Source organism: Rana temporaria, chromosome 3 (genome assembly GCF_905171775.1).
Source record: "Rana temporaria chromosome 3, aRanTem1.1, whole genome shotgun sequence".
Taxonomy (NCBI): Eukaryota; Metazoa; Chordata; class Amphibia; order Anura; family Ranidae; genus Rana; species Rana temporaria.
In genome coordinates, this window is record NC_053491.1 from 461,139,510 (window position 1) to 461,163,871 (window position 24,362).

The 24,362-nt window shown below is 44.7% G+C and overlaps 5 non-coding genes and 2 pseudogenes across 5 annotated transcripts; 3 read left to right on the forward strand and 4 right to left on the reverse strand.

Annotated features, from left to right (window-relative positions):
- Positions 1-4,855: 4,855 nt before the first annotated feature.
- Positions 4,856-5,004, reverse strand: LOC120933888 (annotated as a pseudogene).
- Positions 5,005-6,184: 1,180 nt separating this feature from the next.
- On the reverse strand, positions 6,185-6,333 carry LOC120933892 (annotated as a pseudogene).
- Positions 6,334-11,892: 5,559 nt separating this feature from the next.
- Positions 11,893-11,964, reverse strand: TRNAW-CCA. Its single transcript has one exon. It is a non-coding gene; the product is annotated as a tRNA-Trp (tRNA).
- Positions 11,965-12,221: 257 nt separating this feature from the next.
- On the forward strand, positions 12,222-12,303 carry TRNAS-GCU. The gene has a single exon. It is a non-coding gene; the product is annotated as a tRNA-Ser (tRNA).
- Positions 12,304-14,447: 2,144 nt separating this feature from the next.
- On the forward strand, positions 14,448-14,529 carry TRNAS-GCU. The gene has a single exon. It is a non-coding gene; the product is annotated as a tRNA-Ser (tRNA).
- A 3,508-nt stretch (positions 14,530-18,037) lies between these two features.
- On the reverse strand, positions 18,038-18,109 carry TRNAW-CCA. The gene has a single exon. It is a non-coding gene; the product is annotated as a tRNA-Trp (tRNA).
- Positions 18,110-21,700: 3,591 nt separating this feature from the next.
- Positions 21,701-21,782, forward strand: TRNAS-GCU. Its single transcript has one exon. It is a non-coding gene; the product is annotated as a tRNA-Ser (tRNA).
- Positions 21,783-24,362: the final 2,580 nt, after the last annotated feature.

Consider the following 24,362-nt stretch of genomic DNA (forward strand, 5'->3'; position numbering starts at 1 on the left):
GCCGGACACTGAAGGGTTGATCACCTATCAGTCGGTACCTGGGCGACGTTAAGAAGGAGATCCAGGCGTAATTCTTACTAGGAGGATTGCCTCAGCATTTGCAATCAGAGAGGGTCTGTGGCAAAGGTGTCTCCCTGAAGTTCATTTAAAGGAGTTCTCTGACCTAAAACTTTTAACCCCCGCTGTGCCCGGGCTGTAAAAATATACAAAATAAACTGTCACTTACCTGCCTACGGTCCCCCGTTGTTCCGATATCGCCGTCCCGTTCTCCGGGCCCGGGCCCCTTCCGCTTCCTGTGTGTCGGTGACTCATAGTGCGCTCAGCCTATCAGCGGCCGCGACGGGACATTGCTGAGGCCACTGATAGGCTGAGCGCACTATGAGTCACCGACACACAGGAAGCGGAAGGGGCCCGGGACCGGAGAACGGGACGGCGATATCGGAACAACGGGGGATCGTAGGCAGGTAAGTGAAAGTTTATTTTGTATATTTTTACAGCCCGGGCACAGTGGGGGTTAAAAGTTTTAGGTCAGAGAACTCCTTTAAAGGAGGGTCTGTGACAGAGACTTTTCCTCAAAAGGTTCGAGTGATACTCCGGCTGCCAGGTCAGTGAGAGAGGCCTGTCCGGGTACGCTAAGCCCACTCAGGCAGGAGTGGTACGGAAAGTGTTACGTATGGGAGCAGGACTGTTCCAAATACTACGCCTGAATCTGCTGTTCTCCTTCTTCTTCCAAACTCTATCTTTTCATCAACGGTTCATTGTTTTTACCCGGCTGGGTAATAAAGAGCACAGAAAAGACGCTTGTTGCGGACATTCCTTTACGATTGCTATATGCACCATTCACCCCTAGGAATTCGGAAGAGCCACAAGGTAAATGTGCCACCCAAAACAACCAGCAGCTCCTCCGGGAGTAATGCTACAAAAGTAAAACATATTTAGGTGGATTCAGAAAGACTTAGGCCGGCGTATCATACGCTGGCCTAAGTCTGAATGTGCGTTGACGCAAATTTAAGCGTATTCTGGTAACCAGATACGCTTAAATTAGGCTCAGATACGAGCAGCGTAAGTGTCTTACACCGTAGTATCCTAAAGTGTAATTTTTAGGCTGACCGCTAGGTGGCGCTTCCATTGCGGTCAGCCTAGAATATGTAAATGAGTCGTTACGTCGATTCACGAACGTACGCTTGCCCGACTCGGTAAAGATACGCCTTTACGTAACACATTTTCAGGCCTAAAGTTATTCCATCAAATAGCTGAAATAGTAATGTTAAGTATGGCCGTCGTTCCCACGTCGAAATTTGAAAATTTTACGTCGTTTGCGTAAGTCGTCCGTGAATAGGGCTGGACGTAATTTACGTCCGCGTCGAAACCAATAGGACCGTGCGGCGTACTTTGCTGCAATGCACACTGGGATATGTACACGGACGGCGCATGCGCCGTTGGTAAAATACGTCAACCACGTCAGGTCACCCTCCATTAACATAAAACACGCCCCCTCAGCCGAATTTGAATTAAGCGCGCCCGATTTACGCTACGCCACCGTAACTTAGCAGCCAAGTACTTTGTGAATCATGTACTTGCCTTGCTAACTTACGGCGGCGTAGTGTAAACACGATACACTACGCTGCCGCAAAGTTAAGGCGGTCTTTCTGAATCCACCTAATTGTTTTTTTATTTTAATTGTCTGCCTTTTTTTGGTTATAATGCTAACAATAAAAAACAAAGTGTTGATCAAATACCACCAAAAGAAAGCTCTAATGACATTCATTTTACAAGAAAGGAGCACTGATCTCACAGCATGCTTACATTGTGGCTGTAACAAAGGGGGTTTCCTGTGCATTGCCATGCTTTGGCTTTTTAAGTGGTGTCCCATTACTGTCTATTGGACCCATTCACACCCATGCAATGTCCATGTGACTTGGAATTTGGTGCCATAGATTTCAATGGAAACTCATGAATAAACACACGTGAATCTAGACTTCCAGCTTGTGTCTTTTTTATTCAAATAACAAAGACAACAAAACAGATAACCCTGCCGTGATTCAAACACGCAAACCTTCTGTCACTCTTCAAAAATAATATTGTGTCATAATGAGGCTGCCTAGTAATGCCCACAAACACGAAAACGGTATGAAACTCACCCTCGCTCTGATGTATTGTGCCAATAAGCCATAAGAATAACTGAGAGAAAATGTAAAACATGTTCCAAATAGGGATGAGCCGAACATAACCCTCCGCCCCCCCCCCCCCCCCCCGGTTCGGTTCGCAGCAGAACATGCCAACACCATTAAAGTCTATGGGACACGAACATGAAAAATCAAAAGTGCTAATGTTAAAGGTTAATATGCAAGTTATTGTCATAAAAAGTGTTTGGGGACACGGGTCCTGCCCCAGGGGACATGTATCAATTCCAAAAAAAAAAAACGGAAGTTTTTTCAGGAGCAGTGATTTTAATAATGCTTAAAGTGAAACAATAAAAGTGAAATTAGGTTAGTATGCCATCTAGTGGAGATTTGATCAACAGTCAGCAATGGATATTTTCATGTACCACTTGTAAAAAAAAGTACAGCAGAACCTTGGGGGGGTCTATAGTATGCCTGTAAAGTAGTGCGTGTTTCCCGTGTTTATAACAGTCTCTGCACAAAATGACATTTCTAGAGGAAAAAAAGTAATTTAAAACTACTCGTGGCTATAATGAATTGTCGGGTCCCGGCAATACTGATAAAACTCATTGAAAAAAAACAGCCTGGGTTCCCCCCTTAGTCCATTACCCGGCCCTTTGGGGAACCCCGAAGCAAAATAAAAAAAAATGCACCAAAATTAAAAGAAAATGGCGTAGGGTTCCCCCCAAAAATCCATACCAGACCCTTATCCAAGCATGCAACCTGGCAGGCTATCCTCCCCATATTGAGGGCATGTGACCTCTCTCGCCCCCCCCTCTTTTCCTGCGGCCTGCCAGGTTGCGTGCTCATATAAGGGTCTGGTATGGATTTTTGGGGGCCCCTACGCCATTTCTTTAAAAAAAATTGGCGCAGGGTTGCCCTTAATATCCATACCAGACTTGAAGGGCCTGATATGGAATTTGGGGGGACCCCACAAAATATTTTGTTTTGGGGTTCCCCTTAATATTCATACCAGACCCAAAGGGCCTGGTAATGGACTAAGGGGGAACCCATGCCATTTTTTTTAATGACTTTTATCTGTATTGCCGGGACTCGACAATTCATTATAGCCGCGAGCAGTTTTAAATTACTTTTTTTTCTTTTAGAAATTTTATTTTGTGCACCTACTGTTATAAACACGGGAAACATGTGCTACTTTTACAGGCATACTATAGACACCCCCCAGGTTTGAAATGTAAAGTAATATTTCTGGTTAAACTGTGGGTATAGAATTGGGTATATGGGATTGTATGATATTATTATTGTTATTATTGTTATTTTTTTATGGTTTAACTGGATGGACTTGTGTCTTTTTACAACCTGACTAACTATGTTACTCGTAATCCAAGGTTCCACTGTACTTTTTTTCTTTTTTTTACAAGTGGTACTTGAAAATATCCATTGCTTCAGGCATTATTAAAATCACTGCTCCCGGAAAAACTTCAGTTTTAAAACTTTTTTTGCATTGATACATGTCCTCTGGGGCAGGACCTGGGTCCCCAAACACTTTTTATGACAATAACTTGCATATTAACCTTTAAAATTAGCACTTTTGATTTCTCCTATAGACTTTTAAAGGGTGTTCCACTAATTTTTTTTTTTTTTTTTTTTAAAAGCCTATGGCGTGTGAACACACCCAAAAACTCCACCCGGTGCAGAAAAAATGTACACACACATAAAGAGTGTTCACAAAAACGTGCAGACGGGTGCAACGTCAAGTGGTCCTCCTGTGAAGAAAGGACCCAAAACCCTGATCCCCCAGGGCGTTAGTCTCCAGACGGGGACTGAGGTACTGTGGTCCGAGCAACCGAAGCCGACATGGACCCAACTTCCTCGGAGGGACTGCCGAAACAGAACCCTCCCAGTACTAGGTGGGGCTCCCCCGAAGGGAGACCCCATGAGAGCAGGTGAACCAAGCCAGAAGGCCATGTCCACCTACTCCCAAGACGTTCAGGGCTGGCCCGAGGACCGGCACCCTACTGATCACACAGTGTCACAAAACGTGCACAACAAAAAAAGACAAAAAGTGACAAACATAGGCTATAAATAAAATAAAGTGGGGGAAGGGATAGTGCAGAGGAGAGTGAAAGAAGTGGCCATTGTGGTGAAACAATGACCAGGCCCTCCGGCCAGGAATAAAACATTCCTCCGGTCCTAGCCAAAAGGCCCGGCCCAGGAGGCAGGTGCTAAAAAAAGCATGTATCTGGTGCAGTGACCGTGGTATCTTAAATCAATGTGTCCCTCACACACAGTGATCTTCAGATACCCCTGGACTGCCATTCCAGGGGCACATGCGCCATAGGCTTTTCGTTCCATATCCGACCCCCCGACCGGCCAGTGCAGCCCTCCACCCCTGCCTGCCAACCCGGCGGATTTGCATGGTCCTACCCCGTTCCACCACACAGGGCATTACCAGCTCCTCCTACCGGATCGCTGACAGAGATAGCACTTACACCAGCCAGCCAGAAGGCCAGACTAGAACTCGGCAAAAAGACCAAGACCAAGCGCAGCACCCATCCTCACCAGGAGCACCCTTCCAGATGGCTCAGACTCAACCATGGGCCGGCCCCCAGTAACTGTCGTGCAGCACAGCGTAGTCCCTGCTGAAACCATCCTTCCAGGTGCAATGACGTCATTGGATTGCATCCACCCTCCCCATGTAGGAGGTGCTTCAGCGCTCCGCTGACATCTGATAAGGACAGATACCACACCTAGTCCTAGCCAAAAGGCCGAGAAGCGACAGGGAAGACACCACGATCAGCACGGCCAGAGTGCAATAGCCGAGCCTCGCCCTGGGAGAACCACCTTCATGATCATGGTGTCTCCCCTGCCAGGTAAGGGTGTTCCACTCATGTTCAACTCAAACACAAAGCTCATCCCTAGTTCCAAAGAGACATATAGCTAGATTCAGGATGGCGAGCGCATTTTTTATTTTTTTTTGAAAAGCCTATGGCGTGTGAACACACCCAAAAAACTCCACCCGGTGCAGAAAAAATGTGCACACACATAAAGAGTGTTCACAAAAACGTGCAGACGGGTGCAACGTCAAGTGGTCCTCCTGTGAAGAGGGACCCAAACCCTGATCCCCCGGGGCGTTAGGCTCCAGACGGGGACTGAGGTACTGTGGTCCGAGCAACCGAAGCCGACACGGACCCAACTTCCTCGGAGGGACTGCCGAAACAGAACCCTCCCAGTACTAGGTGGGGCTCCCCCGAAGGGAGACCCCATGAGAGCAGGCGAACTAAGCCAGAAGGCCATGTCCACCTACTCCCAAGACGTTCAGGGCTGGCCCGAGGACCCGCACCCTACTAATCACACAGTGACAAAACGTGCACAACAAAAAAAGACAAAAAAGTGACAAACACAGGCTTAAATAAAATAAAGTGGGGGAAGGGATAGTGGAGAGGAGAGTGAAATAAGTGGCCATTGTGGTGAAACAATGACCAGGCCCTCCGGCCAGGAATAAAAGAAATTCCTCCGGTCCTAGCCAAAAGGCCCGGCCCAGGAGGCAGGTGCTAAAAAAAGCGTGTATCTGGTGCAGTGACCGTGGTATCTTAAATCAATGTGTCCCTCACATACAGTGATCTTCAGATACCCCTGGACTGCCACTCCAGGGGCACATGCACCATAGGCTTTTCATTCCATATCCGACCCCCCGACTGGCCAGTGCAGCCCTCCACCCCTGCCAGCCAACCCGGCGGATTTGCACGGTCCTACCCCCTGTCGTACCCCAGGGCATTACCAGCTCCTCCAACCAGATCGCTGACAGAGATAGCACTTACACCAGCCAGCCAGAAGGCCAGACTAGAACTCGGCAAAAAGACCAAGACCAAGCACAGCACCCATCCTCACCAGGAGCACCCTTCCAGATGGCTCAGACTCAACCATGGGCCGGCCCCCAGTAACTGTCGTGCAGCACAGTGTAGTCCCTGCTGAAACCATCCTTCCAGGTGCAATGACGTCATTGGATTGCATCCACCCTCCCCATGTAGGAGGTGCTTCAGCGCTCCGCTGACATCTGATAAGGACAGATACCACACCTAGTCCTAGCCAAAAGGCCGAGAAGCGACAGAGAAGACACCACGATCAGCACGGCCAGAGTGCAATAGCCGAGCCGAGCCCTGGGAGAACCACCTTCATGATCATGGTGTCTCCCCTGCCAGGTAAGGGTGTTCCACTCATGTTCAACTCAAACACAAAGCTCATCCCTAGTTCCAAAGAGACATATAGCTAGATTCAGGATGGCGAGCGCATACTTGCAGAGGCTTAGCTTATGGCATTTAGGCTACGCTGCCGTAAGTTAGCGAGGCAAGTACATGATTCACAATGTACTTGCCTGCTAAGTTACGGCGGCGTAGCCTAAAGCGGACGGGTGTAAGGGCGCCTAATTCAAATTAGGCTGAGGGGGCGTGTTTTATGATAATTAGGCTTGACCCAACGTGATTGACGTTTTTTTGGAACTGCGCATGTGCCGTGCGCCTACATTTTTCCAGTGTGCATTGCGACTAAGTCCGCCGCACCGGCCTATTGATTTTGACGTGGACGTAAACGACGTAAATCCCTTTTCACGTACGACTTACGCAAACGACGTAAAATTTTAGAATTTCGACCCGGGAACGGCGGCCATACTTAACATTACTATTCCATCTATTTGATGGAATAACTTTAGGCCTGCTAATGCATTACGTAAACGGCGTATCTGTACTGCGTCGGCCCGGCGTACGTTCGTGAATAGGCGTATCTACTGATTTACATATTCTACGCCGACCGCAATGGAAGCGCCACCTAGCGGTCAGCCTAAAAATTACACTTTAGGATACGAGGGTGTAAGACACTTACGTCGTATCTGAGCCTAATTTAAGCGTATCTGGTTACCAGAATACGCTTAAATTAGCGCCGACGCAAATTCTGACTTAGGCTGGTGTATCTACTGATACGCCAGCCTAAGTCTCTCTGAATCTAGCTATTAATCTCAACTCAGGTTGAAGCTTGTGGCCATTTTTTGTGGAGGATTCATATTCTCTGGAACCCACCCAGTAGCACCCACAAACCTTCAACCAATATCGATAAAAGTAACTGAAATTAAGTAGTCAAGTGACCCCAACACACCAGGTGAGTAAAAACGGAACAGAATGCAAGAGTTGAATCAGAATTGATTACAGAAAGGGTTGTACTGAACCACCACAGCCAGACAAAACAGTTGTATGGATCCCGTCTGTGGCAATCATGCAACATATGAACTTGTAACAGGATGATGAGCTAATGTTCAAGATCCTAACCCCAATCCATCCAAACCAGCTGGTCCATTTACCCTATGGGTACAGAGCAAATATTGCCATGTGAACAGGGCCTTATATGGATCCCGCCTATGACAATCATGCAGTGTTTATATTTGCTTTGACTGAGACGATGCGCGGATGTTGGAAATTCTAACCCCATCCCAACAGAACCAGCTGGATCATTTACCAACGACCACTTCAGGAGGCCAGAACCTCTCAACTCAGCAGGTGCGGTAACACCTTCAACGGGATCAGTCTGTCCCACAGCCTGGGATTTTACTAACTAGACATGTGCAATTCGTTAAGTTCCAAATATTTTTTTTTACGAATTTTAACAAATTAGTTCATTCCGAAATTTCAGAATTTCCAAATTTTTCAATTTCCAAATTTTTGGATCTTCGAAATTTTGAATTTCCGAATTTCGGAAACTCGAAAATCGGAAATTTGGATTTCAAATTTCCGAATTCCCGAAAAAAGCTAAGAAGCGAACGAAGCCAAAATGAAAACAAACAAATTTTTCGGCAGTGAACATAATACTAACCTACAGCCTCAATATGGCAATTTTACTGCCAATGTGGGTCAGCTGTTCTTCATTCTGCACATGCATGCCGTGGTTCTATTCATTTCAATGAGTACCTGTGCTCATGGCAGCCTCCAGTAGACCTGCAAAATCACTGGAGCTCTGCAATTTTTCTACATTGCATACTGTATTATATAATATACAATAAGAAACAGAATGGTTATACCACATTTATTTTACATGAAGTCCCTTCCAAGATACAAGAAATTGTGCCCATACAGTGGTTGAACCCACCACCTTTACATTATTGGCATGCCATTCTTTTGTAAATAGTGGGCAAACCCATCCCATTTTATGCCAGTTGAACACCAAGAACGCAAAATCCCATGTAACCTCTGCAACACAATCATATGAATAATGTAATGTAATTGTAGTGGCCTGCTACTTTCTAGCCGGCGCTGCTTTAAATTTAGAGGGTAGTCTGAGAGTTAGTTGACTCAGACTGTATGATTTTTCACAAAAATTGGGCCTCTGTTCCAGCCATGGCTGTACTGTGAGTGACCACTATTGTTGTCTGGGGTGTTGTTACCATCCCAGGCCGAGGGTGGCAGCAGTCAGGTCAAGGTGTTTTGGGTGTTCCCCTTCAGCAGCCAATCAGAGGGAGGAGATCGTGCATGCTGGGGAGCAGTACTTAAGGGACAGACGTCATTAGTTCGATTTTGAATTATATAAATCATGTACTGTATATATTATTTACATGCAAAAATATAAAAGTACTATATTTTATATGTAACTATGGAGAGAAAGGGATTTGTCGGGGGCTACTCCAGCATGCTGCCCTGCGACACCAATAGTGTTGAGGACTATTTTGGTACCCAAGGATTAGAACAAGATAATTCTAAAAATATACATTTATTTAAGACAAATTTCCATAAAAGAACATTAAGTACAACAATACTTTGAAAGTGGTTGTTGTATAAAATGTTGTTCAGTTCACACTTGGAGAACATAAAGACCCCACTGGTATGTGGGGCACAAAGATGTAGCTTAATTCTCTAAGAATGGCTTAATTCTCTAAATTAAAGGAGTTGTAAAGGAAAAAAATGTTTTGCGTAAAATTAATGTCTGCAAGGTAGACAGACAGAATAGTGTAATGATTCTGTTAAAAAAACAAGTAAATACCTATTAAATTCCTTCATCTATATCACCTCCGGCATTCTAGTTTCTGTTCTCTCATTCACTTCCTGGTTTGCGGCGCTCGTTCATGTAAGAACTACATTTCCCATTATGAATTGCGTCACGCCCAGTAATTCACACCTCCTTGAAGTCTCTAACACGTAGAGAGCGTCCTGCTGCACAGATGTAGTTCCCAGGAGGGGGTGAGCACGTCACTGACCACCGCAGTAAAGCCTCCCTTCACGGTGGTCAGTAAAATCAGACAAGCAGGAAGTGAACAAAACAGAGAAGAAATAGAGCAACTTCTGAGCAAAAACGAACAATGAGGAAGTGAAAAGAGGAATGTCTGCAGGTAAAGGATGCTTATTATAAAAAAAAAGAATTTCCTTTACAACCCCTTTAAGGATGATGATACCCACCCCTAGTTGTTCAACCATTTAACTGAGGCAATACCCTTTAATCTTGTATGTAACTATGATGACATGGCATCGTTGGTCACCTGCAGATGAAGGGCCTTAAACAGATTAAAATTACTTCTCAGACATTTGGCTTATGGCTTACCTATTATGTACCCAAGGCAATCAAACTCATTATCACAAGTCCTATTTGGTGTCAGTATAGGTGGGCACCTGAATTGCCTCATATATAGTCACTTGCACTGCTCACCCTTTATCCCATCCCAAACATAAAAGTCAGGCAAACACTTGGGTATACCCAGGGCCGGATTCTAGACAAGGCCAACAAGGCCAGGCCTTGGGGCGGCAGTGGGTGCAGGGGCGGCACTGCAGCTGACAGGAGAGGACACTTTCATTTCCCCCCCTGTCATGTCACGGATGGTGAGAGGAAAGAAAACAGAGGGAAGAGGAGGTGAGATGGTTTTCAATGTAATTTTTGGCAGCAGCCCCCCCCCCCCCAATGACCAATGTCATTTTTGGCAGCAACATCCCCCCCCCCCCCCACCAGTTCTCAATGTCATTTTTGGCAGCAGCATCCCCCCTGTTTCCCAGTGTCCTGCCGAAAAAGTCCCCCGGCGAAAAAAGGCCCCCCCCTCCCTGTACAGCGCAGGCGGGGGCGGCATTGAAGGACCCGGCCTTGGGGCGGCAAAGGGAGTAAATCCGGGCCTGGGAATACCAAATATCCATGATTAACCACATAAGGACCAAGCCTCTTTTTGAAACTTGTTGTTTACAAGTTAAAAGAGGTTTGCCTGAGAAATGTATGTTATCTTCCTGGAAAGTCGCTTCAGTTAAGACAGTGATCATAATTGGAGGCGACTTCCATTGAAATCAATGGGTACAAATCGCCTACAAGTTGGATTGAAGTAGTACAGGAGCCTCTTCTGAAGTCGGAGCGACTTGAGTAGTGTGTATTAACACCGCTCCCATTCACTTGCATTGTTTTTCTCTACAGCGCGACTTGGGACGACTTGAGGCGACCTCAAGTCGGATCCCAAGTCTCCCCAGTGTGAACCGACTCTTAGCCCAATTGTTTTATATTGTGGAAGATAACGTTACACCGAGTAAATTGATACCCAACATGTCACGCTTCAAAATTGCGTAAACATTCCTTGTAATAGAAAAAAAACATGACAGGACCTTTTTTATGTAAAAAAAAATCCCCTTTAGGACCATTGGGTGGAAGTGACGTTTGACGTCACTTCCGCTATCTAATGTTATGGAGCCGAGTGGGGGACATCTTTCCCGCACTCGGTTCCAGGCCTGTCATCGGAAAGAATGCGATCATCTCCTCTGCTACCGATGGCTCTGGTAAGTGGCAGAGATGATCAGAGCATGGCCCCTCGATAAAAGTGACCTTGCAGCGAATCCGCAGCAGAGACCACTTGCTGTCCATTACCATGCCAGTTTTTTAACTACTTTTATCTGTATTGCAGGACCCGACAATTCATTATAGCTCTGAGTATTTTAAATTACCTTTTTCCTTTAGAAATTATATTTTGTGCAGGATGTACAGTTCTAAACACGGGGAACATGTACCACTTTACAGGCATACTATAGACACCCCCCAGGTACGAAATTTAAAGGAAAATGTTCTCTTTTTTTTGTTTCACTTTAAGCATTATTAAAATCACTGCTTCCTAAAAAAAACTGCCATTTTTAAAACTTTGTTTGCATTGATACATGTACCTTGGGGCAGGACCCAGGTCCCCAAACACTTTTTATTCCAAAATCTTGTATATTAACCTTTAAAATTAGCACTTTTGATTTCTCCCATAGACTTTTAAAGGGTGCTCCGCGGTTTTTGAATTTGCCGCGAACACCCCAAATTGTTTACTATTCGGCGAACGCCTGATATTTGAGTCGAACTTATGTTTGACGCAAACATTAGGCTCATCCCTATTAACCACTAAGCTACAGAACCTCCAACAAGATCTATCATGCTCTCAGTAAATTAAAACTGTAGAACACCAAAACACTTGGAACTGGATATGAAAATCACCCCAAACAAGAAAGGAGCACTGAACTCACAGCAGGCTTACATTATGGCTGCAACAAAGGGGGCTTACTAAGCTTTGTCTATTTAGGTGGCAATGCATAATAAGTGGAATCCCATTACTGTCTATTGGGCCCATTCAGACCTATGTAATGTCCTTCCACGTGATTTGGTGTGTGCACTTCTTTTGGTGTGACATTTTTGGAAACTCATGAATAAACACATGTGAATGTAGACTTCCAGCTTGTGTGTTTTTTTTCCGATAACAGTCACTTTTAGTTTATATCCTTTTTATCAAAAAGGTTGACCCTGACGTGATTTGAACACGCAACCTTCTGATCTGGAGTCAGACGCGCTACCGTTGCGCCACAGAGTCCTGTATAAGGGTAGCTTTGCCCTACTCTTTTTAGGTAATTTTTTTAGCTTGGTTGCTGTCTCTATATGTGTCAGGATACCAGACAATGTCTTCTCTTGGTTTTTGCATGTGGGTACAGCGTAGCATGACCGCGCAATTGTCATTGAAACTGCGAGAGCGCTAAAAGCTGAAAATTGGTCTGAGAAGGAAAGGAACGAAGGTGCCCAGTATTGGAGGAGATAAAAAAATTCAAACATTTCGGCTTAGCCAAATGTCTTGACGAGGTGGCCGAGTGGTTAAGGCGATGGACTGCTAATCCATTGTGCTCTGCACGCGTGGGTTCGAATCCCATCCTCGTCGAAAAGTTTTCTTCCTGTGCTCCAGTGATTCAACCTATAAAGCGGAGGTCCGCCCAATTTTGTTTTTTAAAAGTCAGCAGCTACAAATACTGCAGCTGCTGACTTTTAAAATAAGGACACTTACCTGTCCAGGGCGCCCGTGATGTCGGCACCCGAGGCCGACCCGTCCCTCGGTCCTCGGATGCTGGCTCCTCCATCTTAGGTAATTGAATCAGGAAGTGAAGCCTTGCGGCTTCACTTCCTAGTTCCCTACTCCTAGTTCCCTACTGCGCATGCGCGAGTCACGCTGAGCAATCCAAATGGTCCCTGATGTCTTCTGGGACCCGTGTATCTCCCAGAAGACAGCGGAGAAGCCGGAAAGTGACGTAGACTCCCACAGATATTATGTTATTTAGTTCTGGGGCCTACTGATCCAGGGGTGGTTCTGTGTTGTCTTGCCTGCGGGGAGAAGCCGAGCAATTGGAGGAACCAGGGGAGGACTTTTCCCAGAAAGGACCGAGCAAAAAGGCTGGTATCTCAGGAAGAGCCTGGAAACTCAATTGGAGGACGCATCCCGCTACGCAGTATCGCTGGATGGCTGAAAGAAACGGATACTGTGTAGCTATTGTTTGACTTTACAAGGGATTATTTGGTTGGACAATCCTGTGGCAGAGGATTGTACAACGACTTTACCATATTCAACAAGTCTGTGGCAGAGACTTTGACCAAGCGATGCATCGGTTGCTAGGTCAGTGAGAGAGGCCTAGCTGGTGGTTGCTAGATCCAGTGTGGAGACTGTTTGTCCTCTGGATTCAAGAGAGTACCCATGATCCACAAAGCAAGGTATCTGAATCTCCCCTAACCCTCCATTCTTCTACTTGAAGTTGTTAATGAAAGCATTGGAAAAAGAGACTGAGTGTTGGTGCAGACAATTATGGATAACTCTCCAATGTAACCCATAGCACTGATGGTGAACAGTGGGGTAGTGACGAACCCAAAAACTAACCAGGGGGTTGGACAGTCCTGTGGCAGAGGATTGTACAACGACTTTACCATATTCAGCAAGTCTGTGGCAGAGACTTTGACGAGCGATGCATCGGTTGCTAGGTCAGTGAGAGAGGCCTAGCAGGTGGTTGCTAGATCCAGTGTGGAGACGTTTTGTCCTCTTGATTCAAGAGAGTACCCGTGATCCACAAAGCAAGGTATCTGAATCTCCCCTAACCCTCCATCCCTCTACTTAAAGTTGTTAATAAACGCATCGGAAAAAGTGTTGGTGCAGACATTTGTGGGTAACTCTCCAATGTAACCCCTAGCGCTGATGGTGAACAGTGGGGTAGCGGCCCACCCAAAAACTAACCAGCAGCTCCTACGGGGGTAGTGCTACATGTTGTTAACAGATTTGCATAGAATATTTTTCTTTAAAGGGGTTGTAAAAGTTTTTGACAGCACCCCCCCCCCCCCCCCCCCCCCCCCCCCCCCGAGCCCCCGTTTTACTTACCTCACAAAAGTCCCAGGCAAAAGTTCGGCTTCTTTCGGCTACGAAAGACGCGATGGATGCGACCGTCGGAAGCCTCTCGGAAGACTGTCAATCAAGAAGGAACGCCCGCTCCCGAAGACCCATACCCGGAAGCGACGGAGAAGATGCATCTCAAAAACGGTAAGTACGGATCATATTTTAAAACAAATAGCCGATTCCCCTAGACCAAACGAGCAGGAATCTAAGGGGAAATTTTTTTTTTTTTAACAAATGGGTGAACTCCCGCTTTAAGTCCAAGTAGAGAATTGTGTATGTGAAGGTTTTCTAGATTTTTTATCTGTTGGTTAGACCAGGTGGACTTTTTTCAACCTCACTAACTATGTGACATAATGATAATATGGTCTAGTGACACCTGGGCCTCCAGTTAGATCTCTCTACAGCTTACCTCCCTACTGTAAACTCTAAATTTCTAAAGTATGTAAAATGGCATTGTACAAATCTCTGTAACTGACTTTATTCAAATGAAGTAATGTTACTATGTATATATTTTAAGTTTTAAATAAAGTTTGTTTAAAAAAAAACTTCTAAATTTTGTTGTTTTTGTTTTGTTTTATTTTATTTTGCTTTGTTTTGTTTTATTTTGTGTTGTTTTGTTTTGTTTTGTTTTGTGTTGTGAAATCATGCAGCTAGACGAGGTGGCCGAGTGGTTAAGGCGATGGACTGCTAATCCATTGTGCTCTGCACGCGTGGGTTCGAATCCCATCCTCGTCGATTGGGTTGTTTTTCTGTCAATATGTGTCTGATAGCAGACAATGGTTTCCCTTTGTCTTCTGTACAACATTAATTTGTAAAAATATTCTTTCTCAATCTGGCAATTTTAACTTTAAAAAAAATTAAAACATTTCAATTGTTAGGATTATCTCAACTAGGTGGCTGAGTGGTTAAAGCGGGAGTTCAACCAATTCCTTTTTTTTTTTTTTTTTCCCTTTAGCTTCCTGCTCGTTCGGTCTAGGGGGAATCGGCTATTTGTATTAAAATATGATCCGTACTTACCCGTTTTCGAGATGCATCTTCTTCCGTCGCTTCCGGGCAGTGCTGGGACAAGGCCATTTGGTGCCCAGGGCGAAGATGGCAAACTGCGCCCCCCCCCCCCCCGTTTTTTATCTGCCATTTTTTATTAACAAAGTGCTGGTCACCTCAGTCAGCCTCCTCCACTAGCACACTGGTGGCAATTGATGGGCACACTGGCAGCACACAGTCTGTAACCATCAATTGTTGCCAGTTTGCCCCATCAATTGCCGCCAGTGTGCTGCCAGTATGCCCATAAAACGCAGCCACTGTGCCATCAGTGATGGCACAGCTGAGTGGCTGTGTTAGATGGCACAGTGGCTGCGTTTGATGGGCACAGTGGCTGCGTGTGATGGGCACAGTGGCTGCGTGTGATGGGCACAGTGGCTGCGTTGATTGCAATTGATGGGCACACTGGCGGCAATTGATGGGCACACTGGCGGCAATTGATGGGCACACTGGCGGCAATTGATGGGGCAAACTGACAACAATTGATCGTGTATTGGCACAGTGGCTGCGTGTGATGGGCACAGTGGCTGCGTGTGATGGGCACAGTGGCTGCATGTGATGGGCACAGTGGCTGTGTGTGATTGCCACAGTGGCGACAATTGATGGCACAGTGGCTGCGTGTGTTGGCACAGTGGCTGCGTGTGATGGGCACAGTGGCTGCGTGTGTTGGCACAGTGGCTGCGTGTGATTGGCACAGTGGCGACAATTGATGGTACAGTGGCTGCGTGTGTTGGCACAGTGGCGACAATTGATGGCACAGTGGCTGCGTGTGTTGGCACAGTGGCTGCATGTGATGGGCACAGTGGCTGCGTGTGATTGGCACAGTGGCGACAATTGATGGCACAGTGGCTGCGTGTGTTGGCACAGTGGCTGCGTGTGATGGGCACAGTGGCTGCGTGTGTTGGCACAGTGGCTGCGTGTGATTGGCACAGTGGCGACAATTGATGGTACAGTGGCTGCGTGTGTTGGCACAGTGGCTGCGTTTGGTGGCATAGTGAGGCTGCAATTGATGATTTTTTTTTTTGCTAGTCAGAGAAGGCATGATTCCAATTAACACAAAGTGCTGATCACCTCAGTCAGCTTACCCCCCCCCCCCAATACAGTCATTTAATTACTTGCTTTAACAGGTTCTGTTCTGTTCTGCTTACTTTTTAGTAGTCAATAAGTCTTCTTTGCAGTACTTTAGCGTAGTACACTGCTGCTAAGTTCCTAGGCACGCTCTGGCTCCTCGTGACTAGTCCTTGCCAGTTGCCAGCTCAGCAGACACAGCTCCCTGCGCAGTGCTGCTCCGAGTCCTCCCTCTCTCTCAGCCCACCTCCGGCCGTGACGTCACGCGGCTCACGACGCTGGAATGGACCAACTGACTCCATAGGGGGAGTTAGTAAACAAAGAGGAAAGGGAGCCAGGAGGTGAGGAGCGCACTCGGCAGCCGCTGCCCGCGCTTACTACTAGTACTAGACACACAAGTGTACTGGTCTGGCGGGCGGCGGTCGCGGCTGCCTGTTTGTCAGAACTGCTCCCCCCTCCTATACGGAATGGTAGCGCCCAGGGCACTCGCCCCGCCCGCCCCTGCCTTGTACCGGCCCTGCTTCTGGGTATGGGTCTTTGGGAGCGGGCGTTCCTTCTTGATTGACAGTCTTCCGAGAGGCTTCCGGCGGTCGTATCCATCGCGTCACTCGTAGCCGAAAGAAGCCGAACGTCGGTGCGGCTCTATACTGCGCCTGCGCACTGACGTTCGGCTTCTTTCGGAAAATCGTGACGCGATGGATGCGACCGTCGGAAGCCTCTCGGAAGACTGTCAATCAAGAAGGAACGCCCATTCCCGCAGCCCATACCCGGAAGTGGCGGAAGAAGATGCATCTCGAAAACGGGTAAGTATGGATCATATTTTAATACAAATAGCCGATTCCCCTAGACAAAACGAGCATGAAGCTAAGGGGAAAATGTGTAAGGTATGGGTGAACCTCCGCTTTAAGGTGATGCACTGTACCTCCATTTTATCTCCACGTATGGGTTCAAATCCCATCCTCCATGAATATTGATGCTTTTGTTCCTGTGCTGTATTGATTCACTCAGGTTTCAGTTTGGGCTCTTAAACCCCCCTCCTGCCCAGACCAATTTTCAGCTTTCAGCGCTGTCTCACTTTGAATGACAATTACGCGTTCATACAACGCTGTACCAAAATGACATTTTAACTTTTTCCCCCACAAATAGAGCTTTTTATTTTTTTTGATCACCTCTGCGTTTTTTTTGTTAAAAAAAGTAAAAAAGACCAACAAAAAATACAAAACCGTCTTATATTTTGTTATAAAATTTTGAAAACCGGTAATTTTTCTCCTTCATTGATGTACGTTGATGAGGCTGCACCGATGGGCATCGATAGGCTGCACTGATGGGCACCGATAAGCAGCATTGATGGGCACTGATTGGCAGCACTGAGAAGAGGCACTGAGAGGTGGCACCCGAAGGGCATTGATAGTTGGCAGTGGTGGGCACTGAGAAGTGGCACTGATAGCTGGCAGTGATGGGCATAAGATACAAAAAAAGAGGATGGATAGCCGCACTCCAATGACCAAACGGTTGTCTTTTATTCAAAAAAACACAGCAAGTACATCACTTCACAAGGTGCAACAAAGGAACAGGTAGATAGCCGATGCGTTTCGCACTGAGCTAGTGCTTAATCATGGCAGTGATGGGCACTTATGGGTGGCAGTGATGGGCACTGATCAGCACTGGTAGGTGACAATGAAAGGCAGCACTGCTGCATGGCACTGATGAGGCACTAATTGGAATCACTGCTGGGCATTGATAGGTGGCACTCATGGACATTGATAGGTGCCACTGATTGCTGGCACTGTTATGCACTGGTGGGCACTGATTCGTTGCACTTTGGGCACTGGCAGGCGGTACTGGTTGGCACAGATTAGGCGGCTTTGCATCTTCCTCTTCTGGACCGATGTCCCTTGCACAGAAGGCGGTGAACGCCTCAGGAGAAAAAAAATGATTACTGATCTTCTGTTTACATCACGTGATTAGCTGTCATTGGTAAGGGGTTGGTCAGTTTACGGTGCGTACACGCAGGTTAGGAAAATCAATGCAGAAGAGACGTAGTATGTCTCTTCTGCATTAAAAATACTGCCTGCTCGCATTTCCTTTATGTCATCATTCCACTTTGAGTAGCAGGCCTTAACAAAAGGCCACTTGACCCTGACGTGATTTGAACACGCAACCTTCTGATCTGGAGTCAGACGCGCTACCGTTGCGCCACAGAGTCATATTGAATGAAAGCTTGTCACACCAGTTTTACAAATTTAGAACACCAGCTGTCCTTGTCTACCAATAAGACCCTTGCTATGTAGACCAGTAGCATTTAGATGGGACATCCAATCATTTATACTCATTGATGGTCCATGAAAAACTCAGCAAACTCTGGTGATTTAGCCCTGGTAGTAATAATGCCAAGGTTTCTGGTTAGAGCTTTATAAAAGCTATGTACATTTTTGAAGTTGAATTTGTTTGTGCTGTAACATTCTTAATCTTTTTGTGTCCACCTTTGTATTTTTTCTAATTCTGTCTCGCCGACTGAAATATGTCTATATACATTGTGGCTTGCAAGTGGATTACCAGGGTTATGGCTGAAGCTATTAGCCATAACCCTGGTATTTATTTTTTTAACCAGCGACTGGCTTTCTCATCAGAGCAGTTTGAGTGGCTAATTGGCCATTGGATCCCTCCCGCTGCTTAGCGGTGTTTCTTAGGCTTATCATTATTACCAGCACGCATGTGAAATGATCCGACCGGTCACACAGCTTCCAATAAAGGTTATTAGAGACCAGATAGTTTCTGATTGCCTCTATGGTCTTCTTGGAGGACCAGAGCAACGACATGACCTCACTTCTGGTCTAGGGTGGGAGTAAACAATTGTATTTATTTATTTAGCTTTTTTTTATTTTTATAGAATTTTTATACAAATGTAAAACCTTACATACTTTTACAAAACATTTTTTTTTTACCTTTAAAAGCAAAGGAGAGATTTTGGGTCTTATTGACCTAGGCTAGACCTCGTCTGTAACTCTAAACAGGTAACCTGTAGATATGTGTAATTTGTTTCGCTCCAAATTCGTTTTTGAAGGAATTTCAACAGATTTGTTAATTTGGAAATATCAGAGTTAACGAAACCCCATTTAAAAACACTCTTTAAATGAATATTCGTAAATTAGAATATTCGAAAATTTGTGAATTTGAAAATCCAAAAATTTGAAAATTTGAAATAATAACTAACTAATGTAAAAGAAAATGGGAATACCACACAAGCTTAATTGGGTAAAGTGCTAGTGCTAATATAGACTATATAGGGGCAGATCCACAAAGAGAATACGCCGGCGTACTTTCAAATTTCCCGCGTTGTATCTTTGTTTTGAATCCTCAAAACAACATACGACGGCATCTGGGTTAGATCCGACAGGCGTATGTCTTCGTACGCCTTCGGATCTTAGATGCAATACTTTGGCGTCCGCTGGGTGGCATTCCCGACGTTTTCCGCGTCGAGTATGCAAATTAGTTATTTCCGACGATCCACGAAAGTACGAGCGGCCGTCGCATTTTTTTAAGTCGTCTCTAGTCGGCTCAATGTTAAGTATGGCCATCGTTCCCGCGTATAATTTAAAAAAAAAATTGTTTGCGTAAGTCGTCCGTGAATCGGGCTGGACGTAATTTACGTCCACGTCACAAAAAATGACGTCCTTGCGACGTCATTTAGCGCAACGCACGGCGGGAAATTTAGGAACGGAGCATGCGCAGTTCGTTCGACGCCGTTATTCGCCGATTTGAATTACGCGCCGTTTCGCCGCGAGAGATGGACTACGCCGCTTCGCAAAATCTTTATGGATTCGAACCAAAGCCGGGTAAGTTACGGCGGCGTAGCGTATCTCAGATACGCTGCGCGGGTGCAGATCTCTGTGGATCTGCCCCTAAATGTGCAAAAAACACAATGAATTAGTGAAGCATGTAGCCAGTGAAAATTCAAAATGTGCAAAAATGCATATATACAACTCCAATTACGAAATTGCCTTACCAAGTGCTAGGCTTGAACTAAATGTGCCAAAAAAAACCTATAAAAAATAAATATAAATAAAATAAATAATATTTAGTTAAAGCCTAGCACTCGGTAAAGCTTTTTTTGCACATTTAGTCTATATTAGCACTTTTACTATTACCCAATTAAACTTGTTTGCGCTGTGGTATTCACATTTTCTTTCAAATGTTTGACTTATGTCATGAACAGCATCAGCAATTGTACCACTAATTACTATATATAGGGCGGGTGAATTACTGTTTATAATAGCTAATTAATCATAACTTAACTGATACTAACTAATAAATGATAGGTATTGGAATTTTCATTTCAAATTTGGTTGTTAGTGAACGTAACGAATACGAATTTATCCAAAGTAACGAATTATCAAAAATAACGAATGCCGTATCTAAACAAATGGAATGTTTTAAAAATAATAAATAAATAATAATTTGTTCCATTTGTTTAGATGCAGCATTCATTATTTCGTATAATTTGTAACTTTGGATAAATTTGTATTCGTTAGGTTCACAAATTTGAAAGGAAATTCCAATACCTATAATTTAATAGTTAGTTATTATTAGTAAGTTAGTTATTCTTTTGAATTTTCAGATTTTATTTCTTATTTTAGGAATTTAGAATTGCTGAATTTTCGAATGTTCGAATTTACAAATTTATGAATTTTCTAATTTACGAATTTATGAATTGTGATCATAACGAATGACCTGAAAAACAAACCAAGAAAAGGATCGAAACTAACACAACAGCTCTCCTGACAGGGGGGATCTGCACTAATTGTTTATCAGCGCAACCCTCCGTGAATGCCCATTTAGGACCACAAGGGATGCTGCCTGGACCACCAGGAATGCCCACAAAGGATGCCCACCAGGTATGCCACCCTGGATCACCAGGGATATACCAATCAGTGCCCAGGCTGATGCCAATCAGTGCCCATCAGCAATGCCTGCCAGTGCCATCGGTAGTGCCCATCAGTGCCATCTATTAACGCTCATCAGTGCCGACTATGAGTGCCCATCAGTGCTGCATACCAGTGTCCATTGTCAGTGCCACCTCATTGGTGTCACCTCAGCGATGCCACCTTATCAGTGTCTATCAATGCAGCCTCATCAGTGCCCATCAGTGAAGGAGAAAATTTACATATTTACAACATTTTATAACAGAAATAGAGAAAAACTTTTTTTTTTCAAAATTTGGGGTCTTTTTTTATTTGTTTAGCAAAAAGATAAAAACCACTGAGCTGATCAAATACCACCAAATTAAATCTCTATGTGTGGCAACAAAATTATAAAAATGTTGTCAAAAATGGGCCTGGGCAGGAAGGGGGGAAGTGCCCGGTATTGAAGTGGTTAAAGTGTTTTTTTTTTTTTTAAGAATTGCGTTTGAAAAACCGCTGCACAAATACTGTGTGAGATAAAATATTGCAACGATCGCCATTTTATTCTCTAGGGTCTGTGTTAAAAAAAAATCAAATAATAATGTTTGGGGGTTCTAAGTATTTTTCTAGCAAAAGAAAATAATTTAAACTTGTAAACAAAAAGTGCCAGAAAAGGCCTGGTCAGCAAATGGCTACTGGAGGAGGTAGTAGCTCAGTGACATCCTCTTCCATAATGTCTGCCAGACAATGATTTCCCTTCCTAGTCTTCTCTTGGTGTATGCATGTCCACTTAACACAATAGAATGCTATTTATTTCTAAAAAATCTTTTCTAAATCCGGTCATTTTTCAATTTAAAAAAAAAAAAATCAAAAATTTTAAAAACATTCAGTATGTAGACGAGGTGGCCGAGTGGTTAAGGCGATGGACTGCTAATCCATTGTGCTCTGCACGCGTGGGTTCGAATCCCATCCTCGTCGAGTGATAGTTTTTTGTTGCTTTGTTCTACTGATTCCAGGTGAACTTAGCTTGTTGTCATTAGAATTAGCATTAGTTAACCACTTAAGACCCGGACCAAAATGCAGGTAAAAGACCTGGCCAGTTTTTGCGATTCGGCACTGCGTCGCTTTAACTGACAATTGCGCGGTCGTGCGACGTGGCTCCCAAACAAAATTAGCGTCCTTTTTTTCCCACAAATAGAGCTTTCTTTTGGTGGTATTTGATCATCTCTACGGTTTTTATTTTTTGCGCTATAAACAAAAATAGAGCGACAATTTTGAAATAAATTCTAAATTTTTTCCTTTTTGCTATAATAAATATCCCCCAAAAATATATAAAAAAAGTTTTTTTTCCTCAGTTTAGGCCGATACGTATTCTTCTACCTATTTTTGGTAAAAAAATCGCAATAAGCGTTTATCGATTGGTTTGCGCAAAATTTATAGTGTTTACAAAATAGGGGATAGTTTTATTGCATTTTTATTAATACATTTTTTTTACTACTAATGGCGGCGATCAGCGTTTTTTTCCATGACCGCGACATTATAGCGGACACATCGGACAATTTTGACACATTTTTGGGACAATTGTCATTTTCACAGCAAAAAATGCTATAAAAATGCATTGTTTACTGTGAAAATGACAATTGCAGTTTGGGAGTTAACCACTAGGGGGCGCTGAATGGGTTACGTGTGACCTCATATGTGTTTCTAACTGTAGGGGGCGGGGCTGGATGTGTGACTTCATTGGTCGTGTTTCCCTATATTAGGGAACACATGATCAATGACAGCACCGCAGTGAAGAACGGGGAAGCTGTGTTTACACACGGCTCTCCTCGTTCTTCAGCTCCGTGGACCGATCGCGGGACTCCAGCGGCGATCGGGTCCGCGGGTCCCGTGGCCGCGGTCACGGAGCTTTCGACCGGGACCCACGGCTGGGCACTTAAAGAGGACGTACAAGTACGTGCTTGTGCCCAGCCGTGCCATTCTGCCGACATATATGTGCAGGAGGCGGTCCTTAAGTGGTTAAAGTGGTTGTATAGTCATTTTTGGAACTTTTACCTACAGGTAAGCTTACCTGTACGTAAAAAAATATCTCCTAAACCTTTACGGTTTAGGAGATATTCCCCTTGCAATGAGCCCTGACTGCAGCGGCGCATGCGCATAGGGGATTCTCAGCTGAAGGCCCGGCAGATGCTGGACCTTGCCGGAAAGAAGTCTTATGCGCAGGAGTGACGACATCGCGGCTCCAGCCACTCACAGCGCTTGAGCCACAATACCCGGAAGACAGCTACCTCGGCGTGGACCAGGTAAGTTTCCGATGCCTCATTCTAAGGTAAGTATTTCATAATGAGCTAGTATGCGGTGCATACTAGCTCATTATGCCTTGGGCCTTACAGGTGACAATTTTTTTGAGACTATACAACCGCTTTAACCACTTGCCCTCTGGGCACTTATACCCCCTTCCTAACCAAGTCAGCTTTCAGCGCTCTCTCACTTTGAATGACAATTACTCAGTCATGCAACATTGTACCCAAATGAATAATGTGTCTTTTTTTTCACACAAATAGAGCTTTCTTTTGGTGGTATTTAATCACCACTTTTTTATTTACGCTATAAATAATAAAATATCGAAAATTTTGTAAAAAAAAAAATCTTCTTCATTCTTGTTATAAAATTGTGCAAATTAGTAATTTTTCTTCATTCATTTTTACCAAAATTTATACTCCTACATTTCTGTGGCAAAAATAACCCAAATCAGTGTATATTATTTGGTCTACACAGCGCCTCAAAGATGCTGCTTGCAGGACTTTTTTTTAAGCGTCCTGCCAGCGCACCGCTCCAGTGTGAAAGCACTCAGGCTATCACATTGGAGTGAAAGGAGAGGCGCTTTACAGGCGCTATTTTTAGTGCTATAGCGCCTGTAAAGCACCTCAGTGTGAAAGGGGTCTAACAAGCCAGGAAAGGACAAATACTCCCCAAATGAACTTGGACCTTTGAAGGTAGACCTTCCAATGTATTTTTTAAGAGGCATAGAGAGTTTTTTGAAGTTGTACTTTTTTTCCCCACAATTCTTTGCAATATAAATGTTCCATTTTTTCCCCCACAAAATTGTTATATTAATAGGTTATTTCTCTCACATGGAATGTGCATACTTGCAACTCACTGGATGAACACAGAGAACACAGAGATTTGTGTTCACACTTAGCAGGAACAGATGACCTCTGTGACCTTCCCTGTCAGAACGGGGATCTGCCTTGTTTACATAAGCAGATAGCCGTTCTGCCTCTCTGCGGAGTGATCGCGGGTGGCCAGCAGACATCGTGTCTTCCAGACTCTCTGATTGGCTCCCCTTCTGGCCAATCTGCGCACGCCTCCAGCGGTGCGCCCGCACGATCCACTGTCGAGTTGCATGAAATGACATACAGGTACGTTGTTTCGTGCAATAGAGCCGTCCTGTCACAGTATATATATATATATATATATATATATATATATATATATATATATATATGTAGCGCTGACATTCTTGTATATTGATGTGTGTTTGCATACTTTAATACA